The sequence below is a fragment of the Loxodonta africana genome, chromosome 4, assembly GCF_030014295.1.
Source record: "Loxodonta africana isolate mLoxAfr1 chromosome 4, mLoxAfr1.hap2, whole genome shotgun sequence".
In the NCBI taxonomy this organism is placed as follows: domain Eukaryota; kingdom Metazoa; phylum Chordata; class Mammalia; order Proboscidea; family Elephantidae; genus Loxodonta; species Loxodonta africana.
The window spans coordinates 139,537,208-139,557,641 of NC_087345.1; positions in this window are offsets into that span (position 1 = coordinate 139,537,208).

Consider the following 20,434-nt stretch of genomic DNA (forward strand, 5'->3'; position numbering starts at 1 on the left):
TGAGATGCTGAACAGGTATCAGCAGAGCTTCTAATCTAAGACAGCCTAGGAAGAAAGTCCTGACCATCTGCTTCTGAAAAATTGTTGTTGTCGTTGTTAGGTGCCATCGAGTCGGTTCCGACTCGTAGCAACCCTATGCACAACAGAACGAAACACTGCCCGGTCCTGAGCCATCCTTACAATCGTTGCTATGCTTGAGCTCATTGTTGCAGCCACTGTGTCAATCCACCTCCTTGAGGATCTTCCTCTTTTCTGCTGACCCTGTACTCTGCCAAGCATGATGTCCTTGTCTGGGGACTTATCCCTCCTGACAACATGTCCAAAGTATGTAAGACGCAGTCTCGCCATCCTTGCCTCTAAGGAGCATTCTGATTGTACTTCTAAGACAGATTTGTTCGTTCTTTTGGCAGTCCATGGTATATTCAATATTCTTTGCCAACACCACAATTCAAAGGCGTCAATTCTTCTTCCATCTTCCTTATTCATTGTCCAGCTTTCACATGCATATGACGTGATTGAAAATACCATGGCTTGGGTCAAGCACACCTTAGTCTTCAAGGTGACATCTTTGCTTTTCAACACTTTAAAGAGGTCCTTTGTAGCAGATTTACCCAATGCAATGCGTCTTTTGATTTCTTGACTGCCACTTCCATGGCTGTTGATTGTGGATCCAAGTAAAATGAAATCTTTGACAACTTCAGTCTTTTCTCCGTTTATCGCGATGTTACTCATTGGTCCAGTTGTGAGGATTTTTATTTTCCTTATGTTGAGGTGCAATCTAAGCTGAAGGCTGTGGTCTTTGATCTTCAGTAGTAAGTGCTTCAAACCCTCTTCACTTTTCAGCAAGCAAGGTTGTGTCACCTGCATAACGCAAGTTGTTAATGAGTCTTCCTCCAATCCCAATGCCCCGTTCTTCTTCATATACTCCATCTTCTCATATTATTTGCTCAGCATACAGATTAAATAGGTATGGTGAAAGAATACAACCCTGACGCACACCTTTGCTGACTTTCAACCAATCAGTATCCCCTTGTTCTGAACGAACAACCGCCTCTTGATCTATGTAAAGGTTCCTCAAGAGCACAATTAAGTGTTCTGGAATTCCCATTCTTCGCAGTGTTATCCATAGTTTATTATGATCCACACAGTCGAATGCCTTTGCATAGTCAATAAAACACAGGTAAACATCCTTCTGGTATTCTCTGCTTTCAGCCAGGATCCATCTGACATCAGCAATGATATCCCTGGTTCCACGTCCTCTTCCGAAAGCGGCCTGAATTTCTGGCAGTTCCCTGTCGATATACTGCTGCAGCCGTTTTTGAATGATCTTCAGTAAAATTTTGCTTGCGTGTGATATTAATGATATTGTTCTATAATTTCCCCATTCGGTTGGATCACCTTTCTTGGGAATAGGCATAAATATGGATCTCTTCCAGTCAGTTGGCCAGGAAGCCATCTTCCATATTTCTTGGCATAGATGAGTGAGCATCTCCAGTGCTACATCTGTTTGTTGAAACATCTCAATGGATATTCCATCAATTCCTGGAGCCTTGTTTTTTGCCAATACCTTCAGAGCAGCTTGGACTTCTTCCTTCAGTACCATCGGTTCCTGATGATATGCCACCTCTTGAAATGGTTGAACATCGACTAATTCTTTTTGGTATGTTGACTCTGTGTATTCCTTCCATCTTCTTTTGATGCTTCCTGCGTCATTGAATATTTTCCCCATAGAATCCTTCACTATTGCAGCTCGGGGCTTGAATTTTATCTTCAGTTCTTTCAGCTTGAGAAATGCCGAGCGTGTTCTTCCCTTTTTGGTTTTCCATCTCCAGCCCTTTGCACATATCATTATAATACTTTGTCTTCTCGAGACGCCCTTTGAAATCTTCAGTTCTTTTACTTCATCAATTCTTCCTTTTGCTTTAGCTGCTCGACATTCGAGAGCAAATTTCAGAGTCTCCTCTGACATCCATCTTGGTCTTTTCTTTCTTTCCTGTCTTTTCAATGACCTCTTGCTTTCTTCGTGGATGATGTCCTTGATGTCATTCCACAATTCATCTGGTCTTCGGTCACTAGTGTCCAATGCGTCAAATCTGTTCTTCAGATGGTCTCTAAATTCAGGTGGGATATACTTAAGGTCATATTTTGGCTCTAGTGGACTTACTCTGATTTTCTTCAGTTTCAGCTTGAACTTGCATATGAGCAATTGATGGTCTGCTCCAATGTCGGCCCCTGGCCTTATTCTGACTGATGATATTGAGCTTTTCCATCGTCTCTTTCCACAGATGTAGTCAGTTTGATTTCTGTGTGTTCCATCTGGCGAGGTCCATGTGTATAGTCGCCGTTTATGTTGGTGAAAGAAGGTATTTGCAATGAAGAAGTCGTTGGTCTTGCAAAATTCTATCATTTGATCTCCAGTGTTGTTTCTATCACCTAGACCATACTTTCCAACTGCTGATCCTTCTTCTTTGTTTCCAACTTTTGCATTCCAATCGCCAGTAATTATCAATGCATCTTGATTACATGTTTGATCAATTTCAGACTGGAGCAACTGATAAAAATCTATTCATCTTTGGCTCTAGTGGTTGGTGCGTAAATTTGAATAATAGCCGTATTAACTGGTCTTCCTTGTAGGCATATGGATATTATCCTATCACTGACAGCATTGTACTTCAGGATACATCTTGAAACGTTCTTTTTGATGATGAATGCAACACCATTCCTCTTCAAGTTGTCATTCCCAGCATAGTAGACTGTATGATTGTCCGATTCAAAATGGCCAATAGCAGTCCATTTCAGCTCATTAATGCCTAGGATATTGATGTTTATGTGTTCCATTTCATTTTTGATGATTTCCAACTTTCCTAGATTCATACTTTGTACATTCCAGGTTCTGATTATTAATGGATGTTTGCAGCTGTTTCTTCTCATTTTGAGTCATGCCACATCAGCAAATGAAGGTCCCGAAAGCTTTACTCTATCCACGTCATTAAGGCCGACTCTACTTTGAGGAGGCAGGTCTTCCCCACTCATCTTTTGAGAGCCTTCCTACCTGGGGGGCTCATCTTCCAGCACTATATCAAAGTTCCGCTGCTATTCATAAGGTTTTCACTGGCTAATGCTTTTCAGAAGTAGACTGCCGGGTCCTTCTTCCTAGTCTGTCTTAGTCTGGAAGCTCAGCTGAAACCTGTCCTCCATGGGTGACCCTGCTGGTATCTGAGTACCGGTGGCCTAGCTTCCAGCATCACAGCAACACTCAAGCCCCCACAGTACGACAAACTGACAGACACGTGGGGGTCTGAAAAATAAGCCAATGAAAACCGTAAGGATCACGGTCTGATCCTGTTGTGGGTGGGGTTGCCAAGAGTCGGGAGGCTAACTTAACAAAGAAGTAAAAAGTAAAAGTTTAAAAATAAATAAGGAAAAGGGGAAATATCGTGAACATATATGGTAAAGAGAGTTCATCTATTAAATTTCTAACAAATTAATAAAAACAGACATAGGGTAGGAGTAGATATTTCACAAAAGAAAAAATACAATTGATAACTGGCATGTGGGTGGTAGATTAGATAAAATTATTGTATCAATATAAATTTATGAATTTATTAACCTGACAGCTATAGTTACGTAAGAGAAAATCCTTATTCTTAGGAAATAAATACTTTGGTATCTAGGGGCTAATTATGTGTATGTAACTCACCCTTAAATGATTCAAAAAGATTTTTATGTATATAGCCCCTGGCTGGTACAAAGGTTAACGCACTGAGCTGCTAATCAAAAGGTTGGAAATTGGAGTCCGCTCAGAGGCACCTAGGAAGTAAGGCCTGGTAATTCTGAAAAATCAGCCATTGAAAACCATTGAAATGTGGAGCACATTTCTACTCTAACACACATGAGGTTGCCATGAGTCAGGGTCAACTGGATTTTCCCCCCATATATTCCTGGGTAGCACAAATGGTTAAGCACTCAGCTACTAATTGAAAGATTGGCAGTTCAGATCCACCCAGAATTGCCTCAGAAGTCAGGCCTGGCAATCTGCTTCCAAAAGATCACACCCATTGAAAACCTCATGGAGCACAGTTCTACCCTATCATATATTGAGTAGCCCTGAGTCAGAATCAACTTGACAGCAACTCGTTTGTTTTATTCTTTTTTTGGTCTGTGTGTGTGTGTGTGTGTGTGTGTGTGTGTGTGTGTGTGTGTGTTATGGATTGAATTGTGCTTCCTCAAAGTTAATGTCGTTTTGGCTGAGCCGTGATTCCCAGTGTTGTGGGATTGTCCACCATTTTGTCGTCTGATGTGATTTTCCTATGTGTTGTAAATCCTGCCTGTAATGATGTTAATGAGGCAGGATTAGAGGCAGTTATGTTAATGGGACAGGACTCAATCTACAAGATTAGGTTGTATCTTGAGTCAATCTCTTCTGAGATACAGAAGAGAGAAGTAACAAGCGAGACAGAGGGATCTCATACCACCAAGAAAGAAGAGCCAGGAGAACAGGGAGTCATTTGGACCCAGGGTCCCTACACTGAGAAACTCCTAGACCCAAGGGAAGATTGATGTCAGGGACCTTCCCCCAGAGCAAACTGAGAGGGAAAACCTTGCCCTGGAGCTGGCACCTTGAATTCCAACTTCTAGCCTCCTAGACTGTGAGAGAATAAATTTCTCTTTGTTGAAGCCATCCAGTTGTGGTATTTCTGGTATAATTCGAGAATTAAGACAATATGTAAATATAAATGTATATACATGCATATAGAGAGAGAGAGAGAGAGAGAATGATAAAGCAAATGGAGTAAAATGTTAACTAGAAGCACTATTACAAGTATTATAAGCATGTCTGGTTAAAGGGTATTCCTTATACTATTATTATGTTTGTAACTTTTTGTAAGTTTAAAATTATTTCCAAATTTAAAAATACTGTGTATGTAATGTGATACTAATTTTGTATCATATGTATTATGTATGTATTCATTTTTAGAAAGATTCCTCAAAAAGTTGAACATAGAATTACCATAGGACCCAGCAATTCCTTATACATTTCTGTATTCCTCTGCAATAAACAGGTATTGTTCTTATAATCAGAAAAAAATTATTTGTTGAAGACAGCTGAGGCATTTTTGTTTCTCCTGGTATGTGACTTCAGTACCAACCCCTACATGACTTTGGTGCCTCAAGTTGCTCACACTAATAGAGTTAGCCGTATTAAAACACCTGGTGTTTATTGAACAACTGCCTTCTAAAATGCTCAGGTTTTTCATCTGTAGTTTTTTCTCTCTCTCTCACTCTTTTATTGTGCTTTAAGTGAAAGTTTACAGTTCAAGTCAGCTTCTCATACAAAAATTTATACACACATTGTTATGTGACCCTAGTTGCTCTCCCGATCATGTGACAGCACACTCCTCCTCGCCACCCTGTATTTCCCGTGTCCATTCAACCAGCTCCTGTCTCCCTCTGCTTTCTCATCTTGCCTCCAGACAGGAGCTACCCACATAGTCTCATGTGCCTACTTGAGCTAAGAAGCACACTCCTGACCAGTATCATAAAATGCTCTGTTGTTTTTAAATTGTACTTTATCCTGAGCATAATCCTTTGAGGTAGAGATGGAGCAGGTTGAGTCATACCTCACAGCAGAGACACTATTCCATAACCTTAAAGCACACTCCTGTGGGTTGTCCACATTCTACCCGCTCCCAGTACAGCTGGTTGTCATTTCTGACTTGAAGCACACACTAAACCAGACTTCTTGAAACTCAATCTTTTCTGCATGGAATGTCAAGCCAGGGTAATGCGTAATAAGTCTTTATGTTTTTAAAATCAGAAAGGGGAGGGGGGTGTGCAGAAGACGAGGTGGCAATCTAAAATATTTTCAGAGATTATCGATCCTTTGTTTCTGTAGCTCCTTGGTATCCTGGAGCATGAGAGACTGCAGAAGGCCTCCCCATCTCTTCAATTCCTCTCCCCTCCCCACCCCATCCTTGCTCCTACTGATGTTATAGCAGAAGTGAACTTCATGCTTGGTCTAAGATAAGTGAAATTTTAACAGGTGACTGATTAACCATTGTTTTTTAAAAAAGTGGGACACTTAATACATAGACGTGGGTCTCAGCCCAAGCAATAAACCCAATTAACCTTTAATTTCCTGTACATTCATTCTATTGCCATTTCTTAACCAGAAAACAAGAGACTTTGAGAACACAAAGTGGTAGTTGTCAGTGAAAATCTCCATATTACATTCTTTCAATAGTTATCATTCCATATATCCCACCCTGGGCATAATATCTAAACAAGTGGTTCTGACACGGAGCCAGCTGGGGTCAGATCTACCCTGCTTCAAGGCAAAACATCTTTTCCCAACTAGCCCACTCCCTGGAAAATTCTATTTTAGCTAGATTTGAGGCAGTGGCAGGCATGGAAGTTTGGAGAAGCCCTGGTTCTCTTCCTTTTGCTGCAGAATCAGTCAGTATTTAGAATGAAGTGATTTATGTTCAGATTGCTGGAACTCCTGCCATATAGTAAAGTGGCAGACCAGAGATGTGGGTCAGCACAGAAACTGTAGTAAGAGAGAGATAAGACCCGGTGCTGCCATCATAACTTGGATATTTTAATTTCCAGAGCCTTTGCATTTGCATTCCATTTCACTGAGAGGAGTTTAAGAGTCTGATTCCACAAGGACTTCTTATATTCTCATAGCCTTCTTCTACTTTAATGCCATCGACTCTTAATTTCCAAGAGTATATTTTCACCTTGGAAAACCCCCCATTTTTCCTTTTGCAATCTCCATAGTCTTACTGATCATGACAACCCATTAGAAATTGATGTTGACTGTGATGGTTAATTTTATGTGTCAGCTTGGCTAGGCTATGACGCCCAGTTGTTTGATTAAACACTATATGTCTCTGTGGAGGTATTTTGTAGATGCGATTAACATTTACAGTCAGGTGACTTTAAGTAAAGAAGATCACCTTCAGTAATGTGGGTGGGCCTCATCCAATCAGTTGAAGGCCTTAACAGCAAAACACTGAGGTGTCTCTGAGAAGAAGGAATTCTGCTTCAATATTGGAAATCCTCAAAATGTGGAAATCCTGCATGAATTTCCAGCCTGTCGCCTAACCTATGGATTTCAGACTTGTCAGTCCCTACAACCATGTGAGTCAATTACTTAAAATGAATCAATCTCTCTCTTTCTTTCTCTCTCTGTATATATATTTTGATTCTGTTTCTCTGGAGAACTCTGATAACAGTGACTAAACATAATAATATAGTAATAAGAGTACTCATATGGGGCTAACTTTGTGCCAGGCCCTGTTTTAAGCAGTTTGCATGTATTAACTCATTTAATCCTTACAGTAACCTCACAAGGTAAGTGCTACTATATTCATTCAGTCTAAGATATTATAAATTTTAAGACTTAGCATTAAGAAAGAAAGAAAAAGAAAAGCTTCCAATCAACCAAAAATATGTGCTTTTCTTACTAATCTGAAATTTACACCCCACTGCTGTTCCTATAAGGAGCCCTGGCTGCACAGTAGTTAAAGCACTTGGCTGCTAATTGAAAAGGTGGGTGGTCCAAACCCACCAACTGCACGATGGGAAAAAGATGTAGCAGTCTGCTTCTGTAAAGATTTACAGCCTTTTAAAGCCTATTGGGCAGTTCCACTCTGCCCTGTACAGTCACTATGAGTCAGAATCAACTCGACAGCAGTGGCTTTGGTTTGGTTTAGCTGTTTCTATATAGGAGCCCTGGTGGTGCAGTGGTTTAGTGCTCGGCTGCTTTCTGAAAGGCCAGCAGTTTGAACCTACCAGCTGTTCTGCGGGAGAAAGATGTGGCAGTCTGCTTCCGTGAAGATCATGGCCTTGGAAACCCCGTTTGGCAGTTCTACTCTGTCGTATGGGGTCACTGTAAGTCGGAATTGACTGGATGGCAATGGGTTTTGTTTGGCTGTTTCTATAGGTCCCTGGGTGATGCAAGTGGTTTGCTCTTGACTGTTAACCTAAAGGGTGGTGTTTCAAACCCACACAGTGTGAGAAACGCTTGGCACCTACTTCCGTGAAGATTATAGCCAAGAAAACCCTATGGAGCAGTTCTGCTCTGTAATACATGGGTTGCCATGAGTCAGAATTGACTGGACAACAATGGTTTTTTGGTTTGGCTGTTTCCATGCCTCTCCGCATACACAAAAGCTTTTAGTTTCAGTACTTATTTATACTGTAATCTTTTGAAAGGCATTTTAAATGGGAGTTAACTCAACATGTATAGTATACTAACATTGCATATAACTCATTTCAAGTATGAGCAATATGAACTGACAATTATGTCATAACTGTCACCTGGCTAACAATGATTATAAGACATATTCTGATGTCAGAAACACTAAAATGTCAAAATAAGTGTATCTTACCAAAATCAAAAAACCCATTGCCGTCGAATGGATTCCGACTCATAGCGACCCTATAGGACAGAGTGGAACTGCCCCATAGCATTTCCAAGGAGCGTCTGGCGGATTCGAACTGACGACCTTTAGGTTAGCAGCCGTAGCACTTAACCACTACGCCACCAGGGTTTTCAATGGTATCTTAGGATCACATAAATTATTGCCATTTTGCAGACACAGAAACTGAGGCATGGATAGATTTGGTGCTTTGCCAAAAACCACACAGCTAGTATAAAATTTGAACTCGGGTGGTCTGGCTTCAGAGTCAGTGCTTTTACCACTAAGAGACTTTCACAGCTGAAAAAGATTCCACCCTATGTATCTTAATAAGCATGTTTCTGAGGGTAAACCTCCCAAGATGGGAAACCCTGTTTCACAATTCAGCAAGTACATTTTTGGACAACTCTAATTGGAAGAAAGTGCCTCTGTATCACAATCGTGCACGTCTTGATCTGTTCCTTTGGGCCTCACAGAAGTTGAATGCCTCTTTTAATTGACAGTGTTTTTGAAATGATGTGGAAACTGGTTCAACCAACATTTATGGAACACTTACTATGGGCAAAACACTGTGTAGGGAACTATAAGGAATACAAAGAGAATGAACACACAGTAAGATCTTACAACCTAGTAGAGAATTAAGACACAGAGGAACAATATACTGGTATACAACACGAACTAAAAGTAGTAAATTATGAGAAGTCCAGACAATGAAATTTAGATGAATGAAGAAGATGTTATGTCTAGAGAGACAGCAGGAAAAGCTTCATGGAAGAAGTAGCGGGTGAACTGGTATTTAATATCTGAATGTCCGTACTGATACCAGAACTTAGGTTGTACAATGATAGATACTATACCTAATGTAATACCTAGGGATGTTATTTTGAAATTTATTAAATTAAAAAACTTTTTTTTCTAGAATAAGTTTAGATACTTCATTTCTTCTTTCTCCTGCTTAACAATGTATGAATCAGTACCTCTTAGCCTTCCATTCAGCACTTCTTGAAGTAAGCTTAAAGATCATCTTATGCTTTTCAAATTCTTAGTAGCGGAATCTTTTTTTTTTTAAAAGTGAAATCTTAGATGTAATCTCAATAGAGAAAACTCAGTGGTTCTGTCCTAGGTGAAATTGGAATGGGAACCTAGAGCCATGCCCTCTTAGCCGTGAAGTACCTCTGAAAATCACTATTCACTCTGACATTGAATGCTTAAACTTACCTGGCAAATAGTCAATGAGCCCATGTTTGAACATATGCAAAATAAGTTATTAAAAAAAAAAAACCCATTGTCGTTGAGTCAATTCCGACTCATAGCAACACTGAGACACAGTAGAACTGCCTTAAAGGGTTTCCAAGGAGTGGCTGGTGGGTTCAAACTGCCAACCTTTTGGTTAGCAGCAGAGCAGTTCATAAATTAAGATTTTATTATTATGAAGTTATAGCACAATATAATGGAGTCAGAAAAAACAAATGTGAGTCCTAGCTCTGCCATATTTCAACTTTTTTGAGACTGATTTTTCTCACTTGAAAAATAGAAACATTATCTAAGGAAAAGACTGGAAAGGACCCTGACAATTGGGATACGACTGGCAGTGAACCGAGCGAAGGTGAATTAGAAAATGCGGAAGGACCCTTTTGGAGCAACTGAACGATGATTAATACATTATACCAAATATTAAAAATGAAAATTAAATAATTAAAAATAGAAATAAAAGTTAAGAAAAACTCAAATTGAGGGATATTCTGCGAAGTAACCTGCCTGTACTCATCAAAAATGCCAAGGTTGTGAAAGATAAAAACCCGAGGAACTGTTCCAGACTGAAGATGACTAAAGAAACATGACAACCTACTACAATGTGTGGTTCAGAATTTTCTTTTCCTATAAAGGACAGTATTGGGAGAATTGGTGAAATTTGAAAAGTATCTGCAGATTAGCTAATAGTATTATATCAATGTTAATTTCCTGACTTTGAAAACTATACAGTGGGTTATGTAAAATAATATACTTTTTTTTAGAAAGTATGCATTGAAGTAAAGGGCTGCAAATTTCAGAGCAAAAAAAAAAAAAACCCTTTGCCATTGAGTTGATTCTGACTCATAGCGACCCTATAGGACTGAATAGAACTGCCCCATAGGGTCTCCAAGGAGCACCTGGTAGATTCAAACTGCCAACCTTTTGGTTAGCAGCCGTAGAAAGTTGTACATACACATACATATATGTACATCAAGGAGCCCTTGTGGGAGCTTGGCTGCTAACCAAATGGTTGACACTTGAAACTCACCCAGCAACTCCATAGGAGAAAGAGCTGGTGATCTGCTTCCATAAAGATTATAGCCTAGGAAACCCAATGGGGCAGTTCTCCTCTGTCACACAGGGTCACTATGTGTCGAACATCAACTCCACAGTACCCAACAATATCAACAACATGCATACATCACACATGTTGTCATTGTTAACTGCCATCGAACCAGCCCCTACTCGTAGTGACCCCATGCACAATGGAGGGAAACCCTGCCCAGTCGTACACCATTCCCATGATTGGTTTTGGATCAGACCACTGTGATTCATAGGGTGTTTACTGGCTGATTTTTGTAAGTACATGTTAGGCCTTTCTTCCCAGTCTTAGTCTGGAAGCTCCACTGAAATGTATGTATATATATATGAGTGTGTGTATGCTATATATGGAAACCCTGGTGGCATAGTAGTTAAGTGCTATGGCTGCTAACCAAAAGGTCGGCAGTTCGAATCTGCCAGGCGCTCCTTGGAAACTCTAAGGGGCAGTTCTACTCTGTCCTATAGGGTCACTATGAGTCAGAATTGACTCGATGGCAATGGGTTGGGTTAATGCTATATATATTATATATGTATGCATACATACATAGAGAATGATAAAGCAGATGTGGTAAAATGTTGGCAGTTGGAGAATCTGAGTGTAGGATATATGGAAATATTTGGAACTTTTTTTATTGTATTAATACTTTTTTTATTGTGCTTTAGGTGAAGGTTTACAGAGCAAATTAGTTTCTCATTAAACAATTAATACACCTATTGTTTTGTGACATTTGGTGTCAACCCTGTGACATGTTAACACTCTCCCCTTCTCAACCTTGGGTTCTCCATTTCCATTTGTCTAGCTTTCCTGTCCCCTCCTACCTTCTTGTCCTTGCCCCTGGGCTGGTGTGCCCATTTATTCTCATATACATGATTGACCTACATGTGTTATAGTTTGTTTTATAGGCCTGTCTAATCTTTGGCTGAAAGGTGAGCCTCAGGAGTGACTTCAGTACTGAGTTAAAAGGTGTCTGGAGGCCATACTCTCTGAGTTTCTCCAGTCTCTGTCAGGCCAGTAAGTCTGAGTTTTTGTTTTTGTTTTTGCCTTTTTTTGTATGTGAGTTAGAATTTTGTTCTGCGTTTTTCTCTAGCTGTGTCTGGGATCTTCTATTGTGATTCCCGTCAGAGCAGTCAGTGGTCGTAGCCAGGCACCATCTTGTTGAGCTGGACTCAGTTGGGTGGAGGCTGTGGTAGTTGTGGTCCATGAGTTCTTTGGACTACTCTTTTAACTTTTCTTTTTTTTTTTTTAGGAATGAAATGATGTTAAAATGAAACGTTTTTAAAATGGAGATCATACCTGCCTCACCCACTTCACAGAATTTTGGGGAAGTTCAAATGAAATCTTCTGAGTGAAAGAACTTCATAAACTTTAAGTTCTCCTACAAATATAAAATGTAATTACTACTGAAAAGAGCTTTAAAAAGTATGGGGCACTCTACAAATATAAAACATAATTTTTTACTTCATTTTTGTAGCTTCTACAGGGAATAAATCTAGTTCTATATCCATTAACTCAATCATTACTCCTTTGAGAGAAGACTTTTTACAGTCGAAAAGGATTGCCTCTTGGTTTTATTGCTTTAGGAGCGTCAGTGATCAATAGTAACTTTATTGCCTTATTTATTATACAAAATCTATATCCTGAAAAATTGTCTCTTCTTCTGTATTTACTACCTAAGACTAAATTACTTCCAAGCCCCTTTTTGACACTGATATGTCATGATTTAATGAAAGCAATTCAGAAAAGCCATTGTTGGGAGGACTTGAATCATTCCACGTTTGGATATATGACATACTGAACCATTACTTTGGACAGTTAGACTTTCTCAACCTCAATTTGTCCATTTACATGTGAAATTCATACTAAGCCTCTCACCCACAGAAATCAAATAAATAATACAAATGAAAGTACTCCCCTTCAATTCTCTTTGTTAAGAACATTTATGTCAGCCAATAACTGAGCAAAACACACCTAGCAGTATTGTTACAAAAAAAATAAAAAAGGATAGGGCCCTCTCCCTTCAGGAGCTCCAAGCTGAACTACGCTGCTATCTTCTTTGATACTATGTGCTGACTGACTGCACTACGGTAGGCTAATACATGCTCAATGAACTCTAGCACGTGAAGTGAAGGACTTCTGCACATTTGTTCTGTCCTCTTTTTTCCTCCATTTCTGATGCATTTCATCTTTTGCCTTACATATTAGTTTAAGCCATAAGAAATGACTATTTTTTTTAATATTGAAAAGATCAAATAATCATGATTTCTTATGGGTCAACCTATAGTTGAGCTAATGTATCACATAGATTAGTAGGTGTTCTTTATTGTAAACTATCATTTATTCTGACACTGATAGATATAGATATATACCTATACATGTACATACACAATACACAAATAGTTGGATTATCCAGCCTGCTTGTTTTCCTTTCCCTCTGAATGACAATTTGCCCCTTTTACAGCTCATTAAGACCTTGGCCAGAAAGTGGGCAAAGAACTACACCTATTTTGCAATAGCGGCTGTGGTAAAACATTAAGTAGGTTGCCACCAATGTGATCTGGGAATTAACTATAGGTTTCGATTGTCCATGAAATATCTGTTCCCTTTGATGCCAAGTAAAATCATAAGTTAGTTAAATGAAATTGTTCTTAACAAAAGAATTAGAGGAAATAATGTGCATATCAATGGCAGATGAAAAAATTTAAGCACCATTGTTTAACTGCTTTTGTTGTTGTTAGGTGCCATCAAGTTGGTTCCGACTCATAGTGACCCTAAGCACAACAGAACGAAACATTGTGCAGTCCTTCACCATCCTCATGATCGTTGTTATGATCCAGCCCATTGTTGCAGCCACTGTGTCAGTCCATGGTATATTCAACTTTCTTCGCCAACACAATAACTCAGAGGTGTCAATTCTTCTTTGGTCTTCTTTATTCATTGGCCAGCTTTCACATGCATACAAGGCAATTGAAAACACCATGGCTTGTGTCAGGTGTACCTTAGTCCTTAAAGTGACATCTTTGCTTTTTAACACTGAGATTTTTTGCAGTATATTTGTTGAATTAGGTTCTGACAAAATCTTCTGGAAGGCTCTGGACTCTATGCCCGGTGTCATTTCAGTCTTTCTCTTTGACAAATTTCTTAATCTAGGTAAGGCTTTTACTGTGTTGTGTTGCAATTTATCTGTTTACATGTATGTGTGCTCCTTAAGACTGTGAATTCCTGGTGGGAATCTTGAATGGTGCTCAGCACAGAGAAGGTGATCCATAAATGCCTACTGCAGGAAAAAAAAAAAAAAAAAAAGAATAAATGACTTAGGCAAGTACCTTTTCCTCTCCATTCTGAACCTTAAAGATAGCCCTCATAGAACTCCCCCCAAAAAACCAAATCCATTGCCAAAAGTCAAGTTGATTCTGACTCAGCCACCCTACAGAACAGAGTAGAACTAACCGCCCCATAGGGTTTTCGAAGCAGACTGCCACATCTTTCTCCTGTGGAGTGGCTGGTAAGTTCGAACTGGCAACTCTTTGGTTAGCAGATAGGCGCTTAACCACTGTGTCACCAGGGCTCATGATGCCTTAGTTTTTTTATGTTTCATTTAAAAGAAACTAATTTATGTCATTGAAATGATATAATTAGAATTGCATCCCTTTGTGTATAAAAAACAACAGAAACCTCACTTACGGTGGCTTAACTAAATGGAAGTAGATTTTTCTCACCTAATAAGAATCGACTCGAGGGCAGTGTTTTTTTTTTTTTTTTAATAAGCCTAGAGATCTAGAGCCTAAAGCTGGTATCAAACCTTCATAATGCCTCAGGTTCCTTCTGTCTTTTGGACTCGCCATCTTAACACATGGCTTTCCTGTGCATACTCTTTGCCTTCTGATCATAATATGGCTGCTCCACCTCCACTCTCACATCCCTGTACAGGACGGTAAAAAGATAGACATGTTAATTGAGCCTGATACTCCTAAGAAGCTTTTTAGAAACCCCATCAAGTATTACGTTTAGATCTCAGTGACCAAAATAGTGTCACATAGTCACCCCAGCCATTCTGAACAGAGGTAGAATTCTGTAAGTAAGGGAGAAGGGCAGAATAGATAACTGGGTTAAGCAACTAGAAGTGCCTGCCAGAATTATTTAGGATGATGTCTTAGTTATCTAGTGCCACTATAACAGAAATACCTCTAGTGAACGGTGTCTTAGGCTCAGTTCTCTAGAGAAGCAACACCAATAAAGTATATAAATACATACAGAGAGATTTGTATCAAGGAAATGGCACACCAGGTTGTAGAGGCTGTAATGTCCCATATCTGTGGGTCAGGATAGAGGCTTCTCCTAATTCATGTAGCCGCAGGGGCTGGTGAACTCAGGATCATCAGGTCAGAGAGCAGGGCTGTTGCTCACACGCTGTGAAAATCGATGAATCCCAGGATAGGCAGGCAAGACCGCAGGTAAGCTGCTAGCTCAGGTCCCAAAAACCAGAGGTCAGACGAACGGGGCCCAGCTGCAGGATCCAGAACAAGCAAGCTCCCAAGCCCTGCCAGAATGTCTGCCCACACTTGATGCAGGCCACACGCCCAAAGAAACTCCCCTTCAACCGATTGGCTACTCACAGGAGATTCCATCATGGGGGTGATCACATATCAAATCTCAAAAGGGAAGTGATCATAACATCATACGACTGCCAAAACACAAAGAATCATGGCCCAGCCAAGTTGACACACAATCTTAACCACAGATGGCTTTGTTGTTGTTGTTGTTGTTAGGTGTTGTCAAGTTGGCTCTGACTCATAGTGACCCCATGCACAACAGAATGAAACACTGCCCAGTCCTGAGCCATCCTTACAATCATTGTTATGCTTAAGCTCATTGTTGCAGCCACTGTGTCAATCCACTTCGTCTAGGGCCTTCCTCTTTTCCGCTGACCCTGTACTTTGCCAAGGATGATGTCCTTCTCCAGGGACTGATCCCTCCTGACAACACGTCCAAAGTGTGTAAGACACAGTCTCGCCATCCTTCTAAGGAGCATTCTGGTTGTACTTCTTCTAAGATGGATTTGTTCGTTCTTTTGGCAGTCTGTGGTATATTCAATATTCTTCACCAACACCACAATTCAAAGGCATCAACTCTTCTTCGGTCTTCCTTATTCATTGTCCAGCTTTCACATGCGTATGATGCGACTGAAACTACCATAGCTTGGGTCAGGCACAACTTAGTCTTCAAGGCAACATCTTTGCTCTTCAACACTTTAAATCCTTTGCAGCAGATTTACCCAATGCAATGCATCTTTTGATTTCTTGACTGCTGCTTCCATGGCTGTTGATTGTGGATCCAAGTAAAATGAAATCCTTGACAACTTCAGTCTTTTCTCCATTTATCATGATGTTGCTCATTGGTCCAGTTGTGAGGATTTTTGTTTTCTTTATGTAAAGGTGCAATCTATACCGAAGGCTACGGTCTTTGACCTTCATTAGTAAGTGCTTCAAGTCCTCTTCACCTTCAGCAAGCAAGGTTGTGTCATCTGCAAAACGCAGGTTGTTAACGAGTCTTCCTCCAATCCTGATGCCCTGTTCTTTTTCACATAGTCCAGCTTCTCATATTATTTGCTCAGCTTATATATTGAATAGGTATGGTGAAAGAATACAACCCTGACACACACCTTTCCTGACTTTAAACTGTGCAGTATCCCCTTGTGCTGTTTGCATGACTGCCTCTTGATCTATGTACAGGTTCCTTGTGAGCACAATGAAGTGTTCTGGAATTCCCATTCTTCGCAATGTTATCCATAATTTGTTATGATCCAAAGCTGAATGCCTTTGCATAGTCAATAAAACACAGGTAAACATCCTTCTGGTATTCTCTGCTTTCAGCCAGGATCCATCTGACATCAGCAATGATATCCCTGGTTCCATGTCCTCTTCTGAAACCAGCCGGAATTTCTGGCAGTTCCCTGTCGATATACTGCTGCAGCCGTTTTTGAATGATCTTCAGTAAAATTTTGCTTGCTTGTGATATTAATGATATTGTTCTATAATTTCCCCATTCGGTTGCATCACCTTTCTTGGGAATAGGCATAAATATGGATCTCTTCCAGTCAGTTTGCCAGGAAGCCATCTTCCATATGTCTTGGCATAGACAAGTGAGCACCTCCAGCGATGTACCTTTTTGTTGAAACATCTCAAGTGATATTCCATCAATTCCTGGAGCCTTATTTTTTGCCAGTGCCTTCAGAGCAGCTTCGACTTCTTCCTTCGGCACCATCAGTTCCTGATCATATGCCACCTCTTGAAATGGTTGAACGTCAACTGATTCTTTTTGGTATAATGACTCTGTGTATCCTTCCATTTCTTTTTGATGCTTCCTGCATTGTTTAATATTTTCCCCATAGAATCCTTCACCATTGCAACTCGAGGCTTGAATTTTTTCTTTAGTTCTTTCAGCTTGGGAAATGCTGAGCGTGTTCTTCCCTTTTGGTTTCCCATCTCCAGTTCTTTGCACATGTCATTATAATGCTTTACTTTGTCTTCTCGAGATGCCCTTTGAAATCTTCTGTTCAGTTCTTTTACTTCATCAGCTCTTCCTTTTGCTTTAGCTCCTCGACATTTGAGAGCAAGTTTCAGGGTCTCCTCTGACATCCATCTTGGTCTTTTCTTTCTTTCTTGTCTTTTCAATGACCTCTTGCTTTCCTCATGGATGATGTCCTTGATGTCATTCCACAACTCGTCTGGTCTTTGGTCACTAATGTTCAGTGCATCAAATCTATTCTTGAGATGGTCTCTAAATTCAGGTGGGATATACTCAAGGTCATATTTTGGCTCTCGTGGACTTGCTCTGATTTTCTTCAGTTTCAGCTTGAACTTGCATATGAGCAATTGATGGTCTGCTCCAATGTCGGCCCCTGGCCTTGTTCTGACTGATGATATTGAGCTTTTCCATCGTCTCTTTCCACAGATGTAGTCAATTTGATTTCTGTGTGTTCCATCTGGTGAGGTCCATGTGTATAGTCGCCGTTTATGTTGGTGAAAGAAGGTATTTGCAATGAAGGAGTCGTTGGTCTTGCAAAATTCTATCATTTGATCTCTGGCATTGTTTCTTTCACCAAAGCCATATTTTCCAACTACTGATCCTTCTTCTTTGTTTCCAACTTTCAAATTCCAATCGCCAGTAATTATCAATGCATCTTGACTGCATGTTCGATCAATTTCAGACTGCAGCAGCTGATAAAAATCTTCTGTTTCTTCATCTTTGGCCCTAGTGGTTGGTGCGTAAATTTGAGTAATAGTCAGATTAACTTGTCTTCCCTATAGGTGTATGGATATTATCCTATCACTGACAGCACTGCACTTCAGGATGGATCTTGAAATGGTCTTTTTGACCATGAATGCAACACCATTCCTCTTCAGGTTGTCATTCCCAGCATAGTAGACTATATGATTGTCTGATTCAAAATGGCCAATAGCAGTCCATTTCAGCTCTCTAATGCCTAGGATATTGATGTTTATGCGTTCCATTTCATTTTTGACGATTTCCAATTTTCCTAGATTCATATTTCGTACATTCATGTTCCAGTTATTAATGGATGTTTGCAGCTGTTTCTTCTCATTTTGAGTCATGCCACATGAGCAAATAAAGGTCCCGAAAGCTTTACTCCATCCATGTCATTAAGGTCGACTCTACTTTCAGGAGGCAGCTCTTCCCCAGTCATCCCTTGAGCGCCTTCCAACCTGGGGGGCTCATTTTCCAGCACTATATCAGACAATGTTCCACTGCTATTCATAAGATTTTCACTGGCTAATGCTTTTCAGAAGTAGACTGCCAGGTCCTTCTTCCTAGATGGCTTTAACAAACAAATTTATTCTGTCACAATCTAGTACGCTAGAAGTCCAAATTCAGGGTGCACGCTCCCAGGGAATGCTTTCTTTCTCTGTCGGTTCTGGGGGAAAGTCTTTGCAATCAATCTTTCCCCTGGTCTAGGAGCTTCACAGTCAAGGGACCCTGGGTCTAAAGGATGTGCTGTGCTCCTGGAGCTTCTCTCTTCATGCTATGAGGTCCCTCTCCTCTCTGCTCCCCTCTCTCTTTTACATTTAGAAAGAGATTGACTCAAGATATGCCCTAATCCTTAGATAGGGTCCTGCCTCATTAACATAACTACCCCGATCCTGCCTCATTATCATCATAGAGGTTAAGATTTACAGCATATAAGATAAACACATCAGATCACAAAATGGTGGACAACCACACAATACTTGGAATCATGGGCTAGACAAGCCAATACATTTTTGGGGGACACAATTCAATCTATAATATTTAGTTTGTGATTTTCAGGTCTCTTTTTAAAATCTTTGGCTAATTCAATGTCACAAATATTCCCTCCTATGTTTTCTTCAAGAAATCATATAGTTCTAGCTTTAACATTAAGTCTGTGTTCCTTTTCAAGTTAATTTTTATATATAGTGTGAGATAAAAGTTGAGGTTCATTTTTTTGCATATGGATATTTAACTGTTCCAGGACCATTTATTGAATAGATTATCTTCTTTCCATTCAACTGTCTTGGCATCTTTGTCAAAAAAACAATTCACCAAATATAAGACAGTTTATTTATGGACTTTCTATTCTGTTTTATTGATCTATATGCCAATCATTACACCAATACCACACATACAGTAAGTCTTGAAATAGGCAGGGTAAGTCCTCTAACTTTATTCTTTTTCAAAATTGTTTACACTGTTCTGTATACTTTGTATTGTCATAAAAACTTTAGAATAAGCTTATGAATTTCTGAAGAAAAGCCTGCTGGAATTTCTGTTTGGATTATGTTGACTCTACAAATCAGTTTGAGGGAGAATTGACATCTTGACAATATTGAATCTTTTAGTTCATGAACATGGTATATCTTTTCATTTATGTAAGTCTTCTTTAATTTCTCTCAGCAATGTTTGCATTTTGTTAAACTTATTCTTAAGTATTTCATGCTTTTCATGTTATGGTAAATGGTATTTTTATTTTAGTTTCCTTTTATTTGTTGCTAGTATGTCTATATTGATATGGATATATATACATATATATCATATGTATTCTGAGATAATCATGATTTTTTTCCTTTTTAGTCTGTTAATACGGTGAATTACACTGATTGATTTTCAAATGTTAAACATATCTTGCATTCCTGGAATAAAGTTCACTTGACCATAATTGATTTTATATTGTCAGATTTGATTTGCTAAATTTTAGTAGGGATTTTTGCATCTATGCTTATGATAAATATTGGTCTGTAGTTTTCTCTTCTTGTATTTGTCTGGTTTTGGTATCAAGATAAAGCTTGTCTTATAAAAGTTGCCAGGAATTGTTCCCTCCTTGTGATGGTTAATTTTACATATCAACTTGGCTAGGCTGTAATACCCTGTTATATAATCAAACACTAATCTAGATGTTTGAAGATGTTTTGTAGATGTGATTAACATCTATAGTCAGTTGACTTTAAGTAAAGGAGATTACTCTTGATAATGTGGGTGGGCCTCATGTAATCCATTGAAGGCCTTGAGAGCAAAAACTGAAATTTCACAAAGAATAAATTCTGCCTCAAGACTGCATCAACTGCAGTATTCTGCCAAGTTTCCAGCCTGCTGGCCTGCCCTACAAAATTCAGACTTGCCATCCCCTACATTCACA